This window comes from Pristiophorus japonicus, unplaced genomic scaffold (genome assembly GCF_044704955.1).
Source record: "Pristiophorus japonicus isolate sPriJap1 unplaced genomic scaffold, sPriJap1.hap1 HAP1_SCAFFOLD_30, whole genome shotgun sequence".
Taxonomy (NCBI): Eukaryota; Metazoa; Chordata; class Chondrichthyes; family Pristiophoridae; genus Pristiophorus; species Pristiophorus japonicus.
The window spans coordinates 11,104,575-11,125,217 of NW_027252779.1; the positions used below are offsets into that span (position 1 = coordinate 11,104,575).

The 20,643-nt window shown below is 44.2% G+C and overlaps 16 non-coding genes across 16 annotated transcripts; all 16 read right to left on the bottom strand.

Moving 5' to 3' along the window:
• Positions 1-325: 325 nt before the first annotated feature.
• On the bottom strand, positions 326-399 carry trnai-aau (transfer RNA isoleucine (anticodon AAU)). Its single transcript has one exon. It is a non-coding gene; the product is annotated as a tRNA-Ile (tRNA).
• A 1,423-nt stretch (positions 400-1,822) lies between these two features.
• trnae-uuc (transfer RNA glutamic acid (anticodon UUC)) lies at positions 1,823-1,894 on the bottom strand. The gene has a single exon. It is a non-coding gene; the product is annotated as a tRNA-Glu (tRNA).
• Positions 1,895-2,435: 541 nt separating this feature from the next.
• On the bottom strand, positions 2,436-2,509 carry trnai-aau (transfer RNA isoleucine (anticodon AAU)). The gene has a single exon. It is a non-coding gene; the product is annotated as a tRNA-Ile (tRNA).
• A 2,036-nt stretch (positions 2,510-4,545) lies between these two features.
• On the bottom strand, positions 4,546-4,619 carry trnai-aau (transfer RNA isoleucine (anticodon AAU)). Its single transcript has one exon. It is a non-coding gene; the product is annotated as a tRNA-Ile (tRNA).
• Positions 4,620-6,655: 2,036 nt separating this feature from the next.
• Positions 6,656-6,729, bottom strand: trnai-aau (transfer RNA isoleucine (anticodon AAU)). The gene has a single exon. It is a non-coding gene; the product is annotated as a tRNA-Ile (tRNA).
• A 1,423-nt stretch (positions 6,730-8,152) lies between these two features.
• On the bottom strand, positions 8,153-8,224 carry trnae-uuc (transfer RNA glutamic acid (anticodon UUC)). The gene has a single exon. It is a non-coding gene; the product is annotated as a tRNA-Glu (tRNA).
• Positions 8,225-8,765: 541 nt separating this feature from the next.
• On the bottom strand, positions 8,766-8,839 carry trnai-aau (transfer RNA isoleucine (anticodon AAU)). Its single transcript has one exon. It is a non-coding gene; the product is annotated as a tRNA-Ile (tRNA).
• A 2,036-nt stretch (positions 8,840-10,875) lies between these two features.
• Positions 10,876-10,949, bottom strand: trnai-aau (transfer RNA isoleucine (anticodon AAU)). Its single transcript has one exon. It is a non-coding gene; the product is annotated as a tRNA-Ile (tRNA).
• Positions 10,950-12,372: 1,423 nt separating this feature from the next.
• Positions 12,373-12,444, bottom strand: trnae-uuc (transfer RNA glutamic acid (anticodon UUC)). The gene has a single exon. It is a non-coding gene; the product is annotated as a tRNA-Glu (tRNA).
• Positions 12,445-12,985: 541 nt separating this feature from the next.
• trnai-aau (transfer RNA isoleucine (anticodon AAU)) lies at positions 12,986-13,059 on the bottom strand. The gene has a single exon. It is a non-coding gene; the product is annotated as a tRNA-Ile (tRNA).
• A 1,423-nt stretch (positions 13,060-14,482) lies between these two features.
• trnae-uuc (transfer RNA glutamic acid (anticodon UUC)) lies at positions 14,483-14,554 on the bottom strand. Its single transcript has one exon. It is a non-coding gene; the product is annotated as a tRNA-Glu (tRNA).
• Positions 14,555-15,095: 541 nt separating this feature from the next.
• On the bottom strand, positions 15,096-15,169 carry trnai-aau (transfer RNA isoleucine (anticodon AAU)). Its single transcript has one exon. It is a non-coding gene; the product is annotated as a tRNA-Ile (tRNA).
• Positions 15,170-16,592: 1,423 nt separating this feature from the next.
• trnae-uuc (transfer RNA glutamic acid (anticodon UUC)) lies at positions 16,593-16,664 on the bottom strand. The gene has a single exon. It is a non-coding gene; the product is annotated as a tRNA-Glu (tRNA).
• Positions 16,665-17,205: 541 nt separating this feature from the next.
• On the bottom strand, positions 17,206-17,279 carry trnai-aau (transfer RNA isoleucine (anticodon AAU)). The gene has a single exon. It is a non-coding gene; the product is annotated as a tRNA-Ile (tRNA).
• A 1,423-nt stretch (positions 17,280-18,702) lies between these two features.
• trnae-uuc (transfer RNA glutamic acid (anticodon UUC)) lies at positions 18,703-18,774 on the bottom strand. Its single transcript has one exon. It is a non-coding gene; the product is annotated as a tRNA-Glu (tRNA).
• A 541-nt stretch (positions 18,775-19,315) lies between these two features.
• Positions 19,316-19,389, bottom strand: trnai-aau (transfer RNA isoleucine (anticodon AAU)). Its single transcript has one exon. It is a non-coding gene; the product is annotated as a tRNA-Ile (tRNA).
• Positions 19,390-20,643: the final 1,254 nt, after the last annotated feature.

A 20,643-nucleotide genomic window follows, 5' to 3' on the forward strand; every position in this document is an offset into this window, starting at 1 on the left:
ACTCTCGGTGCCGGGTGAACATTTCATTTAGTGTTTTTGTCCTGAACTGCAGTCTTTTGCCCATCTCCAGGCGACAGAACCGTTCTGGCTGTCTGTTCCTACTTTTGAGCATTTACGGGAACAGGCCTCCGGTTCATCGTTTATCAGCAAACCAAGAAACAGAAATAAACAGAAAGATGTGCCTCTCCACCCCGTCGGCAAGTAGCAATGACTGTTATTCCAAATAATTCCCAACCCTTGTGATTCTGTGTGGATTTGTTTCATTATAAAGATTTGATTTTCAACGTGACTAAAAACCGAATAAAAATTATGAAAAACACTGGAATAGCCCGTACGGGGATCGAACCCGCGACCTTGGCGTTATTAGCACCACGCTCTAACCAACTGAGCTAACCGGCCACAAGTTGTGTTAACGTTGCGTGAAAGCTCACTCTGCGGGGATTGTGTTTCCAACTCACACTGGATGACAGATTTACTGCATAAACATTGAACGCCTCACATCGCTTAAACATTGTTCACTGTTCATCTACAACACTGCGCAGAGTCTAAATAGAACGTAACAGAACGTAACAGCTTAATCTAAAAACAATTCATGTTGAAAATTATTATCACGCAACCGCTGAACAGCCCACTGTCCCGATATAAAATCAGCCACTACCCTTAGAATGAAGGGAACGCGAAATAACCAAAAATTGCTGAAACACGGGATTGAGCCATGAACCATCTGGATCTTCAGTCAAACGCCTTCCCAACTGAACTATTTCGGTCTGACAGTGAACGAAGCAAAGTTTTCTCACACCTTTTGGAAAGAAAACCTGACCCCGGAAGGAATTGCCCCACCCACTCTGTCCTCGTTTCGGGGCAATGGGTCCAAAGCACATCTCAGAGCTCAGGTTGTGTCAATGTAAAGTATAATGATACCGAAAATCTTAATGCTCATGTTCCGTTATCAGTGCCCACGATCCAGGCAATGGTCTTGTACACGTTGCTAAGTTCAAAATGTGTATTTTTTCGCACTGGCAATGAATTAACTGATATCTGTGCTGTGATCAACTAGGTTACTTAGGGTGATGTCGTGCAAGAACGTAATGGAAGCCTAATTATAACAGTGATTGTTGTCACACTGCAGTTAAATGTTGGCAAATTTACAGTGTCAATCAGCAATTCAATTCCACATGTTGATTTAATGTTCTGCTGAAGTGTTCATAAAGAAACAAAGCTTGCACAACAGGCTCGATCTCACCGTCTTGAAGACACAGTGAAATATACTGGAGAGTTTATAACTGTTTGAGACTTAACAATACTGATGTTGAATATCGGTTAGATCAATCACTCCATGAATTCACTGCTGGGAAATTCAGAGCTTGTAAATTGCCTGTGAACGCTAAACATAGACACACAGTGAGCCAATGTGCAATATAGCAGGGGCCCAGGCCAAATGAATGCTCGGGATAAATTATCAGTGGCCATGGCCCAGGCATTCACTGATTCCAGTCTTGCAGACGTTGCTAAGTTTAAAATGCTGAATATTTCCACACTGGCAATGCATTGACAGATGGTAAGCTAGAGTGATGTGCCGCAAAAATGTACACGGAAGGCTAAAGTTAGCCATGATTGGCAACATTTACGGTGTCAATCAGCACCAGTTGAGCGAGAGCGAGATCTCCTCATTTACTGCTGACTTTGAAACGGAAGGCACAGAAGTGTGTGCTGTATCACTACAACGAATGATGCGCTGCTGATGGTTGGGGCAGCAAGAGTGCAGTGAGCTGTGAATTTGTTCAGGAACAGCCTTGCAGGTCAAACGGCCGAAAATACAATGTTCCCTGACCGGGAATCGAACCCGGGCCGCAGCGGTGAAAGCGCCGAAACCTAACCACTAAACCACCAGGGAAGCTGCTACACCTTTGCTTGCCAACAAGCAGACCAACACAGTCTTTCCTGCTTGCTCCTTCCAAAGTCTCACCACTTTCGCGCCAGGTAAAACTGTTCGTAGCAAATGGCATTTTTTGTGGAGAACACCAAAGATATGTCCGCGCATCCGCAGCATCACGTGCGGGTAGGCATCCACTGAAATCTATTTCATTCTGTCCTTTTCTCGGGATTTTTCACTCTCGATGCCGGGTGAACATTTCATTTAGTGTTTTTGTCCTGAACTGCAGTCTTTTGCCCATCTCCAGGCGACAGAACCGTTCTGGCTGTCTGTTCCTACTTTTGAGCATTTACGGGAACAGGCCTCCGGTTCATCGTTTATCAGCAAACCAAGAAACAGAAATAAACAGAAAGATGTGCCTCTCCACCCCGTCGGCAAGTAGCAATGAGTGTTATTCCAAATAATTCCCAACCCTTGTGATTCTGTGTGGATTTGTTTCATTATAAATATTTGATTTTCAACGTGACTAAAAACCGAGTAAAAATTATGAAAAACGCTGGAATGGCCCGTACGGGGATCGAACCCGCGACCTTGGCGTTATTAGCACCACGCTCTAACCACCTGAGCTAACCGGCCACAAGTTGTGTTAACGTTGCGTGAAAGCTCACTCTGCTGGGATTGTGTTTCCAACTCACACTGGATGACAGATTTACTGCATAAACATTGAACGCATCACATCGCTTAAACATTGTTCACTGTTCATCTACAACACTGCGCAGAGTCTAAATAGAACGTAACAGAACGTAACAGCTTAATCTAAAAACAATTCATGTTGGAAATTATTATCACGCAACCGCTGAACAGCCCACTGTCCCGATATAAAATCAGCCACTACCCTTAGAATGAAGGGAACGCGAAATAACCAAAAATTGCTGAAACACGGGATTGAGCCATGAACCATCTGGATCTTCAGTCAAACGCCTTCCCAACTGAACTATTTCGGTCTGACAGTGAACGAAGCAAAGTTTTCTCACACCTTTTTGAAAGAAAACCTGACCCCGGAAGGAATTGCCCCACCCACTCTGTCCTCGTTTCGGGTCAATGGGTCCAAAACACATCTCAGAGCTCAGGTTGTGTCAATGTAAAGTATAATGATACCGAAAATCTTAATGCTCATGTTCCGTTATCAGTGCCCACGATCCAGGCAACGGTCTTGTACACGTTGCTAAGTTCAAAATGTGTATTTTTTCGCACTGGCAATGAATTAACTGATATCTGTGCTGTGATCAACTAGGTTACTTAGGGTGATGTCGTGCAAGAACGTAATGGAAGCCTAATTATTACGGTGATTGTTGTCACACTGCAGTTAAATGTTGGCAAATTTACAGTGTCAATCAGCAATTCAATTCCACATGTTGATTTAATGTTCTGCTGAAGTGTTCATAAAGAAACAAAGCTTGCACAACAGGCTCGATCTCACCGTCTTGAAGACACAGTGAAATATACTGGAGAGTTTATAACTGTTTGAGACTTAACAATACTGATGTTGAATATCGGTTAGATCAATCACTCCATGAATTCACTGCTGGGAAATTCAGAGCTTGTAAATTGCCTGTGAACGCTAAACATAGACACACAGTGAGCCAATGTGCAATATAGGAGGGGCCCAGGCCAAATGAATGCTCGGGATAAGTTATCAGTGGCCATGGCCCAGGCATTCACTGATTCCAGTCTTGCAGACGTTGCTAAGTTTAAAATGCTGAATATTTCCACACTGGCAATGCATTGACAGATGGTAAGCTAGAGTGATGTGCCGCAAAAATGTACACGGAAGGCTAAAGTTAGCCATGATTGGCAACATTTACGGTGTCAATCAGCACCAGTTGAGCGAGAGCGAGATCTCCTCATTTACTGCTGACTTTGAAACGGAAGGCACAGAAGTGTGTGCTGTATCACTACAACGAATGATGCGCTGCTGATGGTTGGGGCAGCAAGAGTGCAGTGAGCTGTGAATTTGTTCAGGAACAGCCTTGCAGGTCAAACGGCCGAAAATACAATGTTCCCTGACCGGAAATCGAACCCGGACCGCAGCGGTGAAAGCGCCTAAACCTAACCACTAAACCACCAGGGAAGCTGCTACACATTTGCTTGCCAACAAGCAGACCAACACAGTCTTTCCTGCTTGCTCCTTCCAAAGTCTCACCACTTTCGCGCCAGGTAAAACTGTTCGTAGCAAATGGCATTTTTTGTGGAGAACACCAAAGATATGTCCGCGCATCCGCAGCATCACGTGCGGGTAGGCATCCACTGAAATCTATTTCATTCTGTCCTTTTCTCGGGATTTTTCACTCTCGGTGCCGAGTGAACATTTCATTTAGTGTTTTTGTCCTGAACTGCAGTCTTTTGCCCATCTCCAGGCGACAGAACCGTTCTGGCTGTCTGTTCCTACTTTTGAGCATTTACGGGAACAGGCCTCCGGTTCATCGTTTATCAGCAAACCAAGAAACAGAAATAAACAGAAAGATGTGCCTCTCCACCCCGTCGGCAAGTAGCAATGACTGTTATTCCAAATAATTCCCAACCCTTGTGATTCTGTGTGGATTTGTTTCATTATAAAGATTTGATTTTCAACGTGACTAAAAACCGAATAAAAATTATGAAAAACACTGGAATGGCCCGTACGGGGATCGAACCCGCGACCTTGGCGTTATTAGCACCACGCTCTAACCAACTGAGCTAACCGGCCACAAGTTGTGTTAACGTTGCGTGAAAGCTCACTCTGCGGGGATTGTGTTTCCAACTCACACTGGATGACAGATTTACTGCATAAACATTGAACGCATCACATCGCTTAAACATTGTTCACTGTTCATCTACAACACTGCGCAGAGTGTAAATAGAACGTAACAGAACGTAACAGCTTAATCTAAAAACAATTCATGTTGAAAATTATTATCACGCAACCGCTGAACAGCCCACTGTCCCGATATAAAATCAGCCACTACCCTTAGAATGAAGGGAACGCGAAATAACCAAAAATTGCTGAAACACGGGATTGAGCCATGAACCATCTGGATCTTCAGTCAAACGCCTTCCCAACTGAACTATTTCGGTCTGACAGTGAACGAAGCAAAGTTTTCTCACACCTTTTTGAAAGAAAACCTGAACCCGGAAGGAATTGCCCCACCCACTCTGTCCTCGTTTCGGGGCAATGGGTCCAAAACACATCTCAGAGCTCAGGTTGTGTCAATGTAAAGTATAATGATACCGAAAATCTTAATGCTCATGTTCCGTTATCAGTGCCCACGATCCAGGCAATGGTCTTGTACACGTTGCTAAGTTCAAAATGTGTATTTTTTCGCACTGGCAATGAATTAACTGATATCTGTGCTGTGATCAACTAGGTTACTTAGGGTGATGTCGTGCAAGAACGTAATGGAAGCCTAATTATAACGGTGATTGTTGTCACACTGCAGTTAAATGTTGGCAAATTTACAGTGTCAATCAGCAATTCAATTCCACATGTTGATTTAATGTTCTGCTGAAGTGTTCATAAAGAAACAAAGCTTGCACAACAGGCTCGATCTCACCGTCTTGAAGACACAGTGAAATATACTGGAGAGTTTATAACTGTTTGAGACTTAACAATACTGATGTTGAATATCGGTTAGATCAATCACTCCATGAATTCACTGCTGGGAAATTCAGAGCTTGTAAATTGCCTGTGAACGCTAAACATAGACACACAGTGAGCCAATGTGCAATATAGGAGGGGCCCAGGCCAAATGAATGCTCGGGATAAGTTATCAGTGGCCATGGCCCAGGCATTCACTGATTCCAGTCTTGCAGACGTTGCTAAGTTTAAAATGCTGAATATTTCCACACTGGCAATGCATTGACAGATGGTAAGCTAGAGTGATGTGCCGCAAAAATGTACACGGAAGGCTAAAGTTAGCCATGATTGGCAACATTTACGGTGTCAATCAGCACCAGTTGAGCGAGAGCGAGATCTCCTCATTTACTGCTGACTTTGAAACGGAAGGCACAGAAGTGTGTGCTGTATCACTACAACGAATGATGCGCTGCTGATGGTTGGGGCAGCAAGAGTGCAGTGAGCTGTGAATTTGTTCAGGAACAGCCTTGCAGGTCAAACGGCGGAAAATACAATGATCCCTGACCGGGAATCGAACCCGGGCCGCAGCGGTGAAAGCGCCAAAACCTAACCACTAAACCACCAGGGAAGCTGCTACACATTTGCTTGCCAACAAGCAGACCAACACAGTCTTTCCTGCTTGCTCCTTCCAAAGTCTCACCACTTTCGCGCCAGGTAAAACTGTTCGGAGCAAATGGCATTTTTTGTGGAGAACACCAAAGATATGTCCGCGCATCCGCAGCATCACGTGCGGGTAGGCATCCACTGAAATCTATTTCATTCTGTCCTTTTCTCGGGATTTTTCACTCTCGGTGCCGGGTGAACATTTCATTTAGTGTTTTTGTCCTGAACTGCAGTCTTTTGCCCATCTCCAGGCGACAGAACCGTTCTGGCTGTCTGTTCCTACTTTTGAGCATTTACGGGAACAGGCCTCCGGTTCATCGTTTATCAGCAAACCAAGAAACAGAAATAAACAGAAAGATGTGCCTCTCCACCCCGTCGGCAAGTAGCAATGAGTGCTATTCCAAATAATTCCCAACCCTTGTGATTCTGTGTGGATTTGTTTCATTATAAAGATTTGATTTTCAACGTGACTAAAAACCGAATAAAAATTATGAAAAACACTGGAATGGCCCGTACGGGGATCGAACCCGCGACCTTGGCGTTATTAGCACCACGCTCTAACCAACTGAGCTAACCGGCCACAAGTTGTGTTAACGTTGCGTGAAAGCTCACTCTGCGGGGATTGTGTTTCCAACTCACACTGGATGACAGATTTACTGCATAAACATTGAACGCATCACATCGCTTAAACATTGTTCACTGTTCATCTACAACACTGCGCAGAGTCTAAATAGAACGTAACAGAACGTAACAGCTTAATCTAAAAACAATTCATGTTGGAAATTATTATCACGCAACCGCTGAACAGCCCACTGTCCCGATATAAAATCAGCCACTACCCTTAGAATGAAGGGAACGCGAAATAACCAAAAATTGCTGAAACACGGGATTGAGCCATGAACCATCTGGATCTTCAGTCAAACGCCTTCCCAACTGAACTATTTCGGTCTGACAGTGAACGAAGCAAAGTTTTCTCACACCTTTTTGAAAGAAAACCTGACCCCGGAAGGAATTGCCCCACCCACTCTGTCCTCGTTTCGGGGCAATGGGTCCAAAACACATCTCAGAGCTCAGGTTGTGTCAATGTAAAGTATAATGATACCGAAAATCTTAATGCTCATGTTCCGTTATCAGTGCCCACGATCCAGGCAACGGTCTTGTACACGTTGCTAAGTTCAAAATGTGTATTCTTTCGCACTGGCAATGAATTAACTGATATCTGTGCTGTGATCAACTAGGTTACTTAGGGTGATGTCGTGCAAGAACGTAATGGAAGCCTAATTATAACGGTGATTGTTGTCACACTGCAGTTAAATGTTGGCAAATTTACAGTGTCAATCAGCAATTCAATTCCACATGTTGATTTAATGTTCTGCTGAAGTGTTCATAAAGAAACAAAGCTTGCACAACAGGCTCGATCTCACCGTCTTGAAGACACAGTGAAATATACTGGAGAGTTTATAACTGTTTGAGACTTAACAATACTGATGTTGAATATCGGTTAGATCAATCACTCCATGAATTCACTGCTGGGAAATTCAGAGCTTGTAAATTGCCTGTGAACGCTAAACATAGACACACAGTGAGCCAATGTGCAATATAGGAGGGGCCCAGGCCAAATGAATGCTCGGGATAAGTTATCAGTGGCCATGGCCCAGGCATTCACTGATTCCAGTCTTGCAGACGTTGCTAAGTTTAAAATGCTGAATATTTCCACACTGGCAATGCATTGACAGATGGTAAGCTAGAGTGATGTGCCGCAAAAATGTACACGGAAGGCTAAAGTTAGCCATGATTGGCAACATTTACGGTGTCAATCAGCACCAGTTGAGCGAGAGCGAGATCTCCTCATTTACTGCTGACTTTGAAACGGAAGGCACAGAAGTGTGTGCTGTATCACTACAACGAATGATGCGCTGCTGATGGTTGGGGCAGCAAGAGTGCAGTGAGCTGTGAATTTGTTCAGGAACAGCCTTGCAGGTCAAACGGCCGAAAATACAATGTTCCCTGACCGGGAATCGAACCCGGGCCGCAGCGGTGAAAGCGCCGAAACCTAACCACTAAACCACCAGGGAAGCTGCTACACATTTGCTTGCCAACAAGCAGACCAACACAGTCTTTCCTGCTTGCTCCTTCCAAAGTCTCACCACTTTCGCGCCAGGTAAAACTGTTCGGAGCAAATGGCATTTTTTGTGGAGAACACCAAAGATATGTCCGCGCATCCGCAGCATCACGTGCGGGTAGGCATCCACTGAAATCTATTTCATTCTGTCCTTTTCTCGGGATTTTTCACTCTCGGTGCCGGGTGAACATTTCATTTAGTGTTTTTGTCCTGAACTGCAGTCTTTTGCCCATCTCCAGGCGACAGAACCGTTCTGGCTGTCTGTTCCTACTTTTGAGCATTTACGGGAACAGGCCTCCGGTTCATCGTTTATCAGCAAACCAAGAAACAGAAATAAACAGAAAGATGTGCCTCTCCACCCCGTCGGCAAGTAGCAATGAGTGCTATTCCAAATAATTCCCAACCCTTGTGATTCTGTGTGGATTTGTTTCATTATAAAGATTTGATTTTCAACGTGACTAAAAACCGAATAAAAATTATGAAAAACATTGGAATGGCCCGTACGGGGATCGAACCCGCGACCTTGGCGTTATTAGCACCACGCTCTAACCAACTGAGCTAACCGGCCACAAGTTGTGTTAACGTTGCGTGAAAGCTCACTCTGCGGGGATTGTGTTTCCAACTCACACTGGATGACAGATTTACTGCATAAACATTGAACGCATCACATCGCTTAAACATTGTTCACTGTTCATCTACAACACTGCGCAGAGTCTAAATAGAACGTAACAGAACGTAACAGCTTAATCTAAAAACAATTCATGTTGGAAATTATTATCACGCAACCGCTGAACAGCCCACTGTCCCGATATAAAATCAGCCACTACCCTTAGAATGAAGGGAACGCGAAATAACCAAAAATTGCTGAAACACGGGATTGAGCCATGAACCATCTGGATCTTCAGTCAAACGCCTTCCCAACTGAACTATTTCGGTCTGACAGTGAACGAAGCAAAGTTTTCTCACAACTTTTTGAAAGAAAACCTGACCCCGGAAGGAATTGCCCCACCCACTCTGTCCTCGTTTCGGGGCAATGGGTCCAAAACACATCTCAGAGCTCAGGTTGTGTCAATGTAAAGTATAATGATACCGAAAATCTTAATGCTCATGTTCCGTTATCAGTGCCCACGATCCAGGCAACGGTCTTGTACACGTTGCTAAGTTCAAAATGTGTATTCTTTCGCACTGGCAATGAATTAACTGATATCTGTGCTGTGATCAACTAGGTTACTTAGGGTGATGTCGTGCAAGAACGTAATGGAAGCCTAATTATAACGGTGATTGTTGTCACACTGCAGTTAAATGTTGGCAAATTTACAGTGTCAATCAGCAATTCAATTCCACATGTTGATTTAATGTTCTGCTGAGGTGTTCATAAAGAAACAAAGCTTGCACAACAGGCTCGATCTCACCGTCTTGAAGACACAGTGAAATATACTGGAGAGTTTATAACTGTTTGAGACTTAACAATACTGATGTTGAATATCGGTTAGATCAATCACTCCATGAATTCACTGCTGGGAAATTCAGAGCTTGTAAATTGCCTGTGAACGCTAAACATAGACACACAGTGAGCCAATGTGCAATATAGGAGGGGCCCAGGCCAAATGAATGCTCGGGATAAGTTATCAGTGGCCATGGCCCAGGCATTCACTGATTCCAGTCTTGCAGACGTTGCTAAGTTTAAAATGCTGAATATTTCCACACTGGCAATGCATTGACAGATGGTAAGCTAGAGTGATGTGCCGCAAAAATGTACACGGAAGGCTAAAGTTAGCCATGATTGGCAACATTTACGGTGTCAATCAGCACCAGTTGAGCGAGAGCGAGATCTCCTCATTTACTGCTGACTTTGAAACGGAAGGCACAGAAGTGTGTGCTGTATCACTACAACGAATGATGCGCTGCTGATGGTTGGGGCAGCAAGAGTGCAGTGAGCTGTGAATTTGTTCAGGAACAGCCTTGCAGGTCAAACGGCCGAAAATACAATGTTCCCTGACCGGGAATCGAACCCGGGCCACAGCGGTGAAAGCGCCGAAACCTAACCACTAAACCACTAGGGAAGCTGCTACACATTTGCTTGCCAACAAGCAGACCAACACAGTCTTTCCTGCTTGCTCCTTCCAAAGTCTCACCACTTTCGCGCCAGGTAAAACTGTTCGGAGCAAATGGCATTTTTTGTGGAGAACACCAAAGATATGTCCGCGCATCCGCAGCATCACGTGCGGGTAGGCATCCACTGAAATCTATTTCATTCTGTCCTTTTCTCGGGATTTTTCACTCTCGGTGCCGGGTGAACATTTCATTTAGTGTTTTTGTCCTGAACTGCAGTCTTTTGCCCATCTCCAGGCGACAGAACCGTTCTGGCTGTCTGTTCCTACTTTTGAGCATTTACGGGAACAGGCCTCCGGTTCATCGTTTATCAGCAAACCAAGAAACAGAAATAAACAGAAAGATGTGCCTCTCCACCCCGTCGGCAAGTAGCAATGACTGTTATTCCAAATAATTCCCAACCCTTGTGATTCTGTGTGGATTTATTTCATTATAAAGATTTGATTTTCAACGTGACTAAAAACCGAATAAAAATTATGAAAAACACTGGAATGGCCCGTACGGGGATCGAACCCGCGACCTTGGCGTTATTAGCACCACGCTCTAACCAACTGAGCTAACCGGCCACAAGTTGTGTTAACGTTGCGTGAAAGCTCACTCTGCGGGGATTGTGTTTCCAACTCACACTGGATGACAGATTTACTGCATAAACATTGAACGCATCACATCGCTTAAACATTGTTCACTGTTCATCTACAACACTGCGCAGAGTGTAAATAGAACGTAACAGAACGTAACAGCTTAATCTAAAAACAATTCATGTAGAAAATTATTATCACGACACCGCTGAACAGCCCACTGTCCCGATATAAAATCAGCCACTACCCTTAGAATGAAGGGAACGCGAAATAACCAAAAATTGCTGAAACACGGGATTGAGCCATGAACCATCTGGATCTTCAGTCAAACGCCTTCCCAACTGAACTATTTCGGTCTGACAGTGAACGAAGCAAAGTTTTCTCACACCTTTTTGAAAGAAAACCTGAACCCGGAAGGAATTGCCCCACCCACTCTGTCCTCGTTTCGGGGCAATGGGTCCAAAACACATCTCAGAGCTCAGGTTGTGTCAATGTAAAGTATAATGATACCGAAAATCTTAATGCTCATGTTCCGTTATCAGTGCCCACGATCCAGGCAATGGTCTTGTACACGTTGCTAAGTTTAAAATGTGTATTTTTTCGCACTGGCAATGAATTAACTGATATCTGTGCTGTGATCAACTAGGTTACTTAGGGTGATGTCGTGCAAGAACGTAATGGAAGCCTAATTATAACGGTGATTGTTGTCACACTGCAGTTAAATGTTGGCAAATTTACAGTGTCAATCAGCAATTCAATTCCACATGTTGATTTAATGTTCTGCTGAAGTGTTCATAAAGAAACAAAGCTTGCACAACAGGCTCGATCTCACCGTCTTGAAGACACAGTGAAATATACTGGAGAGTTTATAACTGTTTGAGACTTAACAATACTGATGTTGAATATCGGTTAGATCAATCACTCCATGAATTCACTGCTGGGAAATTCAGAGCTTGTAAATTGCCTGTGAACGCTAAACATAGACACACAGTGAGCCAATGTGCAATATAGCAGGGGCCCAGGCCAAATGAATGCTCGGGATAAATTATCAGTGGCCATGGCCCAGGCATTCACTGATTCCAGTCTTGCAGACGTTGCTAAGTTTAAAATGCTGAATATTTCCACACTGGCAATGCATTGACAGATGGTAAGCTAGAGTGATGTGCCGCAAAAATGTACACGGAAGGCTAAAGTTAGCCATGATTGGCAACATTTACGGTGTCAATCAGCACCAGTTGAGCGAGAGCGAGATCTCCTCATTTACTGCTGACTTTGAAACGGAAGGCACAGAAGTGTGTGCTGTATCACTACAACGAATGATGCGCTGCTGATGGTTGGGGCAGCAAGAGTGCAGTGAGCTGTGAATTTGTTCAGGAACAGCCTTGCAGGTCAAACGGCCGAAAATACAATGTTCCCTGACCGGGAATCGAACCCGGGCCGCAGCGGTGAAAGCGCCGAAACCTAACCACTAAACCACCAGGGAAGCTGCTACACTTTTGCTTGCCAACAAGCAGACCAACACAGTCTTTCCTGCTTGCTCCTTCCAAAGTCTCACCACTTTCGCGCCAGGTAAAACTGTTCGTAGCAAATGGCATTTTTTGTGGAGAACACCAAAGATATGTCCGCGCATCCGCAGCATCACGTGCGGGTAGGCATCCACTGAAATCTATTTCATTCTGTCCTTTTCTCGGGATTTTTCACTCTCGATGCCGGGTGAACATTTCATTTAGTGTTTTTGTCCTGAACTGCAGTCTTTTGCCCATCTCCAGGCGACAGAACCGTTCTGGCTGTCTGTTCCTACTTTTGAGCATTTACGGGAACAGGCCTCCGGTTCATCGTTTATCAGCAAACCAAGAAACAGAAATAAACAGAAAGATGTGCCTCTCCACCCCGTCGGCAAGTAGCAATGAGTGTTATTCCAAATAATTCCCAACCCTTGTGATTCTGTGTGGATTTGTTTCATTATAAAGATTTGATTTTCAACGTGACTAAAAACCGAATAAAAATTATGAAAAACGCTGGAATGGCCCGTACGGGGATCGAACCCGCGACCTTGGCGTTATTAGCACCACGCTCTAACCACCTGAGCTAACCGGCCACAAGTTGTGTTAACGTTGCGTGAAAGCTCACTCTGCTGGGATTGTGTTTCCAACTCACACTGGATGACAGATTTACTGCATAAACATTGAACGCATCACATCGCTTAAACATTGTTCACTGTTCATCTACAACACTGCGCAGAGTCTAAATAGAACGTAACAGAACGTAACAGCTTAATCTAAAAACAATTCATGTTGGAAATTATTATCACGCAACCGCTGAACAGCCCACTGTCCCGATATAAAATCAGCCACTACCCTTAGAATGAAGGGAACGCGAAATAACCAAAAATTGCTGAAACACGGGATTGAGCCATGAACCATCTGGATCTTCAGTCAAACGCCTTCCCAACTGAACTATTTCGGTCTGACAGTGAACGAAGCAAAGTTTTCTCACACCTTTTTGAAAGAAAACCTGACCCCGGAAGGAATTGCCCCACCCACTCTGTCCTCGTTTCGGGTCAATGGGTCCAAAACACATCTCAGAGCTCAGGTTGTGTCAATGTAAAGTATAATGATACCGAAAATCTTAATGCTCATGTTCCGTTATCAGTGCCCACGATCCAGGCAACGGTCTTGTACACGTTGCTAAGTTCAAAATGTGTATTTTTTCGCACTGGCAATGAATTAACTGATATCTGTGCTGTGATCAACTAGGTTACTTAGGGTGATGTCGTGCAAGAACGTAATGGAAGCCTAATTATTACGGTGATTGTTGTCACACTGCAGTTAAATGTTGGCAAATTTACAGTGTCAATCAGCAATTCAATTCCACATGTTGATTTAATGTTCTGCTGAAGTGTTCATAAAGAAACAAAGCTTGCACAACAGGCTCGATCTCACCGTCTTGAAGACACAGTGAAATATACTGGAGAGTTTATAACTGTTTGAGACTTAACAATACTGATGTTGAATATCGGTTAGATCAATCACTCCATGAATTCACTGCTGGGAAATTCAGAGCTTGTAAATTGCCTGTGAACGCTAAACATAGACACACAGTGAGCCAATGTGCAATATAGGAGGGGCCCAGGCCAAATGAATGCTCGGGATAAGTTATCAGTGGCCATGGCCCAGGCATTCACTGATTCCAGTCTTGCAGACGTTGCTAAGTTTAAAATGCTGAATATTTCCACACTGGCAATGCATTGACAGATGGTAAGCTAGAGTGATGTGCCGCAAAAATGTACACGGAAGGCTAAAGTTAGCCATGATTGGCAACATTTACGGTGTCAATCAGCACCAGTTGAGCGAGAGCGAGATCTCCTCATTTACTGCTGACTTTGAAACGGAAGGCACAGAAGTGTGTGCTGTATCACTACAACGAATGATGCGCTGCTGATGGTTGGGGCAGCAAGAGTGCAGTGAGCTGTGAATTTGTTCAGGAACAGCCTTGCAGGTCAAACGGCCGAAAATACAATGTTCCCTGACCGGGAATCGAACCCGGGCCGCAGCGGTGAAAGCGCCGAAACCTAACCACTAAACCACCAGGGAAGCTGCTACACATTTGCTTGCCAACAAGCAGACCAACACAGTCTTTCCTGCTTGCTCCTTCCAAAGTCTCACCACTTTCGCGCCAGGTAAAACTGTTCGTAGCAAATGGCATTTTTTGTGGAGAACACCAAAGATATGTCCGCGCATCCGCAGCATCACGTGCGGGTAGGCATCCACTGAAATCTATTTCATTCTGTCCTTTTCTCGGGATTTTTCACTCTCGGTGCCGAGTGAACATTTAATTTAGTGTTTTTGTCCTGAACTGCAGTCTTTTGCCCATCTCCAGGCGACAGAACCGTTCTGGCTGTCTGTTCCTACTTTTGAGCATTTACGGGAACAGGCCTCCGGTTCATCGTTTATCAGCAAACCAAGAAACAGAAATAAACAGAAAGATGTGCCTCTCCACCCCGTCGGCAAGTAGCAATGACTGTTATTCCAAATAATTCCCAACCCTTGTGATTCTGTGTGGATTTGTTTCATTATAAAGATTTGATTTTCAACGTGACTAAAAACCGAATAAAAATTATGAAAAACACTGGAATGGCCCGTACGGGGATCGAACCCGCGACCTTGGCGTTATTAGCACCACGCTCTAACCAACTGAGCTAACCGGCCACAAGTTGTGTTAACGTTGCGTGAAAGCTCACTCTGCGGGGATTGTGTTTCCAACTCACACTGGATGACAGATTTACTGCATAAACATTGAACGCATCACATCGCTTAAACATTGTTCACTGTTCATCTACAACACTGCGCAGAGTGTAAATAGAACGTAACAGAACGTAACAGCTTAATCTAAAAACAATTCATGTTGAAAATTATTATCACGCAACCGCTGAACAGCCCACTGTCCCGATATAAAATCAGCCACTACCCTTAGAATGAAGGGAACGCGAAATAACCAAAAATTGCTGAAACACGGGATTGAGCCATGAACCATCTGGATCTTCAGTCAAACGCCTTCCCAACTGAACTATTTCGGTCTGACAGTGAACGAAGCAAAGTTTTCTCACACCTTTTTGAAAGAAAACCTGAACCCGGAAGGAATTGCCCCACCCACTCTGTCCTCGTTTCGGGGCAATGGGTCCAAAACACATCTCAGAGCTCAGGTTGTGTCAATGTAAAGTATAATGATACCGAAAATCTTAATGCTCATGTTCCGTTATCAGTGCCCACGATCCAGGCAATGGTCTTGTACACGTTGCTAAGTTCAAAATGTGTATTTTTTCGCACTGGCAATGAATTAACTGATATCTGTGCTGTGATCAACTAGGTTACTTAGGGTGATGTCGTGCAAGAACGTAATGGAAGCCTAATTATAACGGTGATTGTTGTCACACTGCAGTTAAATGTTGGCAAATTTACAGTGTCAATCAGCAATTCAATTCCACATGTTGATTTAATGTTCTGCTGAAGTGTTCATAAAGAAACAAAGCTTGCACAACAGGCTCGATCTCACCGTCTTGAAGACACAGTGAAATATACTGGAGAGTTTATAACTGTTTGAGACTTAACAATACTGATGTTGAATATCGGTTAGATCAATCACTCCATGAATTCACTGCTGGGAAATTCAGAGCTTGTAAATTGCCTGTGAACGCTAAACATAGACACACAGTGAGCCAATGTGCAATATAGGAGGGGCCCAGGCCAAATGAATGCTCGGGATAAGTTATCAGTGGCCATGGCCCAGGCATTCACTGATTCCAGTCTTGCAGACGTTGCTAAGTTTAAAATGCTGAATATTTCCACACTGGCAATGCATTGACAGATGGTAAGCTAGAGTGATGTGCCGCAAAAATGTACACGGAAGGCTAAAGTTAGCCATGATTGGCAACATTTACGGTGTCAATCAGCACCAGTTGAGCGAGAGCGAGATCTCCTCATTTACTGCTGACTTTGAAACGGAAGGCACAGAAGTGTGTGCTGTATCACTACAACGAATGATGCGCTGCTGATGGTTGGGGCAGCAAGAGTGCAGTGAGCTGTGAATTTGTTCAGGAACAGCCTTGCAGGTCAAACGGCCGAAAATACAATGTTCCCTGACCGGGAATCGAACCCGGGCCGCAGCGGTGAAAGCGCCGAAACCTAACCACTAAACCACCAGGGAAGCTGCTACACATTTGCTTGCCAACAAGCAGACCAACACAGTCTTTCCTGCTTGCTCCTTCCAAAGTCTCACCACTTTCGCGCCAGGTAAAACTGTTCGTAGCAAATGGCATTTTTTGTGGAGAACACCAAAGATATGTCCGCGCATCCGCAGCATCACGTGCGGGTAGGCATCCACTGAAATCTATTTCATTCTGTCCTTTTCTCGGGATTTTTCACTCTCGGTGCCGAGTGAACATTTCATTTAGTGTTTTTGTCCTGAACTGCAGTCTTTTGCCCATCTCCAGGCGACAGAACCGTTCTGGCTGTCTGTTCCTACTTTTGAGCATTTACGGGAACAGGCCTCCGGTTCATCGTTTATCAGCAAACCAAGAAACAGAAATAAACAGAAAGATGTGCCTCTCCACCCCGTCGGCAAGTAGCAATGACTGTTATTCCAAATAATTCCCAACCCTTGTGATTCTGTGTGGATTTGTTTCATTATAAAGATTTGATTTTCAACGTGACTAAAAACCGAATAAAAATTATGAAAAACACTGGAATGGCCCGTACGGGGATCGAACCCGCGACCTTGGCGTTATTAGCACCACGCTCTAACCAACTGAGCTAACCGGCCACAAGTTGTGTTAACGTTGCGTGAAAGCTCACTCTGCGGGGATTGTGTTTCCAACTCACACTGGATGACAGATTTACTGCATAAACATTGAACGCATCACATCGCTTAAACATTGTTCACTGTTCATCTACAACACTGCGCAGAGTGTAAATAGAACGTAACAGAACGTAACAGCTTAATCTAAAAACAATTCATGTTGAAAATTATTATCACGCAACCGCTGAACAGCCCACTGTCCCGATATAAAATCAGCCACTACCCTTAGAATGAAGGGAACGCGAAATAACCAAAAATTGCTGAAACACGGGATTGAGCCATGAACCATCTGGATCTTCAGTCAAACGCCTTCCCAACTGAACTATTTCGGTCTGACAGTGAACGAAGCAAAGTTTTCTCACACCTTTTTGAAAGAAAACCTGAACCCGGAAGGAATTGCCCCACCCACTCTGTCCTCGTTTCGGGGCAATGGGTCCAAAACACATCTCAGAGCTCAGGTTGTGTCAATGTAAAGTATAATGATACCGAAAATCTTAATGCTCATGTTCCGTTATCAGTGCCCACGATCCAGGCAATGGTCTTGTACACGTTGCTAAGTTCAAAATGTGTATTTTTTCGCACTGGCAATGAATTAACTGATATCTGTGCTGTGATCAACTAGGTTACTTAGGGTGATGTCGTGCAAGAACGTAATGGAAGCCTAATTATAACGGTGATTGTTGTCACACTGCAGTTAAATGTTGGCAAATTTACAGTGTCAATCAGCAATTCAATTCCACATGTTGATTTAATGTTCTGCTGAAGTGTTCATAAAGAAACAAAGCTTGCACAACAGGCTCGATCTCACCGTCTTGAAGACACAGTGAAATATACTGGAGAGTTTATAACTGTTTGAGACTTAACAATACTGATGTTGAATATCGGTTAGATCAATCACTCCATGAATTCACTGCTGGGAAATTCAGAGCTTGTAAATTGCCTGTGAACGCTAAACATAGACACACAGTGAGCCAATGTGCAATATAGGAGGGGCCCAGGCCAAATGAATGCTCGGGATAAGTTATCAGTGGCCATGGCCCAGGCATTCACTGATTCCAGTCTTGCAGACGTTGCTAAGTTTAAAATGCTGAATATTTCCACACTGGCAATGCATTGACAGATGGTAAGCTAGAGTGATGTGCCGCAAAAATGTACACGGAAGGCTAAAGTTAGCCATGATTGGCAACATTTACGGTGTCAATCAGCACCAGTTGAGCGAGAGCGAGATCTCCTCATTTACTGCTGACTTTGAAACGGAAGGCACAGAAGTGTGTGCTGTATCACTACAACGAATGATGCGCTGCTGATGGTTGGGGCAGCAAGAGTGCAGTGAGCTGTGAATTTGTTCAGGAACAGCCTTGCAGGTCAAACGGCCGAAAATACAATGTTCCCTGACCGGGAATCGAACCCGGGCCGCAGCGGTGAAAGCGCCGAAACCTAACCACTAAACCACCAGGGAAGCTGCTACACATTTGCTTGCCAACAAGCAGACCAACACAGTCTTTCCTGCTTGCTCCTTCCAAAGTCTCACCACTTTCGCGCCAGGTAAAACTGTTCGTAGCAAATGGCATTTTTTGTGGAGAACACCAAAGATATGTCCGCGCATCCGCAGCATCACGTGCGGGTAGGCATCCACTGAAATCTATTTCATTCTGTCCTTTTCTCGGGATTTTTCACTCTCGGTGCCGAGTGAACATTTCATTTAGTGTTTTTGTCCTGAACTGCAGTCTTTTGCCCATCTCCAGGCGACAGAACCGTTCTGGCTGTCTGTTCCTACTTTTGAGCATTTACGGGAACAGGCCTCCGGTTCATCGTTTATCAGCAAACCAAGAAACAGAAATAAACAGAAAGATGTGCCTCTCCACCCCGTCGGCAAGTAGCAATGACTGTTATTCCAAATAATTCCCAACCCTTGTGATTCTGTGTGGATTTGTTTCATTATAAAGATTTGATTTTCAACGTGACTAAAAACCGAATAAAAATTATGAAAAACACTGGAATGGCCCGTACGGGGATCGAACCCGCGACCTTGGCGTTATTAGCACCACGCTCTAACCAACTGAGCTAACCGGCCACAAGTTGTGTTAACGTTGCGTGAAAGCTCACTCTGCGGGGATTGTGTTTCCAACTCACACTGGATGACAGATTTACTGCATAAACATTGAACGCATCACATCGCTTAAACATTGTTCACTGTTCATCTACAACACTGCGCAGAGTCTAAATAGAACGTAACAGAACGTAACAGCTTAATCTAAAAACAATTCATGTTGGAAATTATTATCACGCAACCGCTGAACAGCCCACTGTCCCGATATAAAATCAGCCACTACCCTTAGAATGAAGGGAACGCGAAATAACCAAAAATTGCTGAAACACGGGATTGAGCCATGAACCATCTGGATCTTCAGTCAAACGCCTTCCCAACTGAACTATTTCGGTCTGACAGTGAACGAAGCAAAGTTTTCTCACACCTTTTTGAAAGAAAACCTGAACCCGGAAGGAATTGCCCCACCCACTCTGTCCTCGTTTCGGGGCAATGGGTCCAAAACACATCTCAGAGCTCAGGTTGTGTCAATGTAAAGTATAATGATACCGAAAATCTTAATGCTCATGTTCCGTTATCAGTGCCCACGATCCAGGCAATGGTCTTGTACACGTTGCTAAGTTCAAAATGTGTATTTTTTCGCACTGGCAATGAATTAACTGATATCTGTGCTGTGATCAACTAGGTTACTTAGGGTGATGTCGTGCAAGAACGTAATGGAAGCCTAATTATAACGGTGATTGTTGTCACACTGCAGTTAAATGTTGGCAAATTTACAGTGTCAATCAGCAATTCAATTCCACATGTTGATTTAATGTTCTGCTGAAGTGTTCATAAAGAAACAAAGCTTGCACAACAGGCTCGATCTCACCGTCTTGAAGACACAGTGAAATATACTGGAGAGTTTATAACTGTTTGAGACTTAACAATACTGATGTTGAATATCGGTTAGATCAATCACTCCATGAATTCACTGCTGGGAAATTCAGAGCTTGTAAATTGCCTGTGAACGCTAAACATAGACACACAGTGAGCCAATGTGCAATATAGGAGGGGCCCAGGCCAAATGAATGCTCGGGATAAGTTATCAGTGGCCATGGCCCAGGCATTCACTGATTCCAGTCTTGCAGACGTTGCTAAGTTTAAAATGCTGAATATTTCCACACTGGCAATGCATTGACAGATGGTAAGCTAGAGTGATGTGCCGCAAAAATGTACACGGAAGGCTAAAGTTAGCCATGATTGGCAACATTTACGGTGTCAATCAGCACCAGTTGAGCG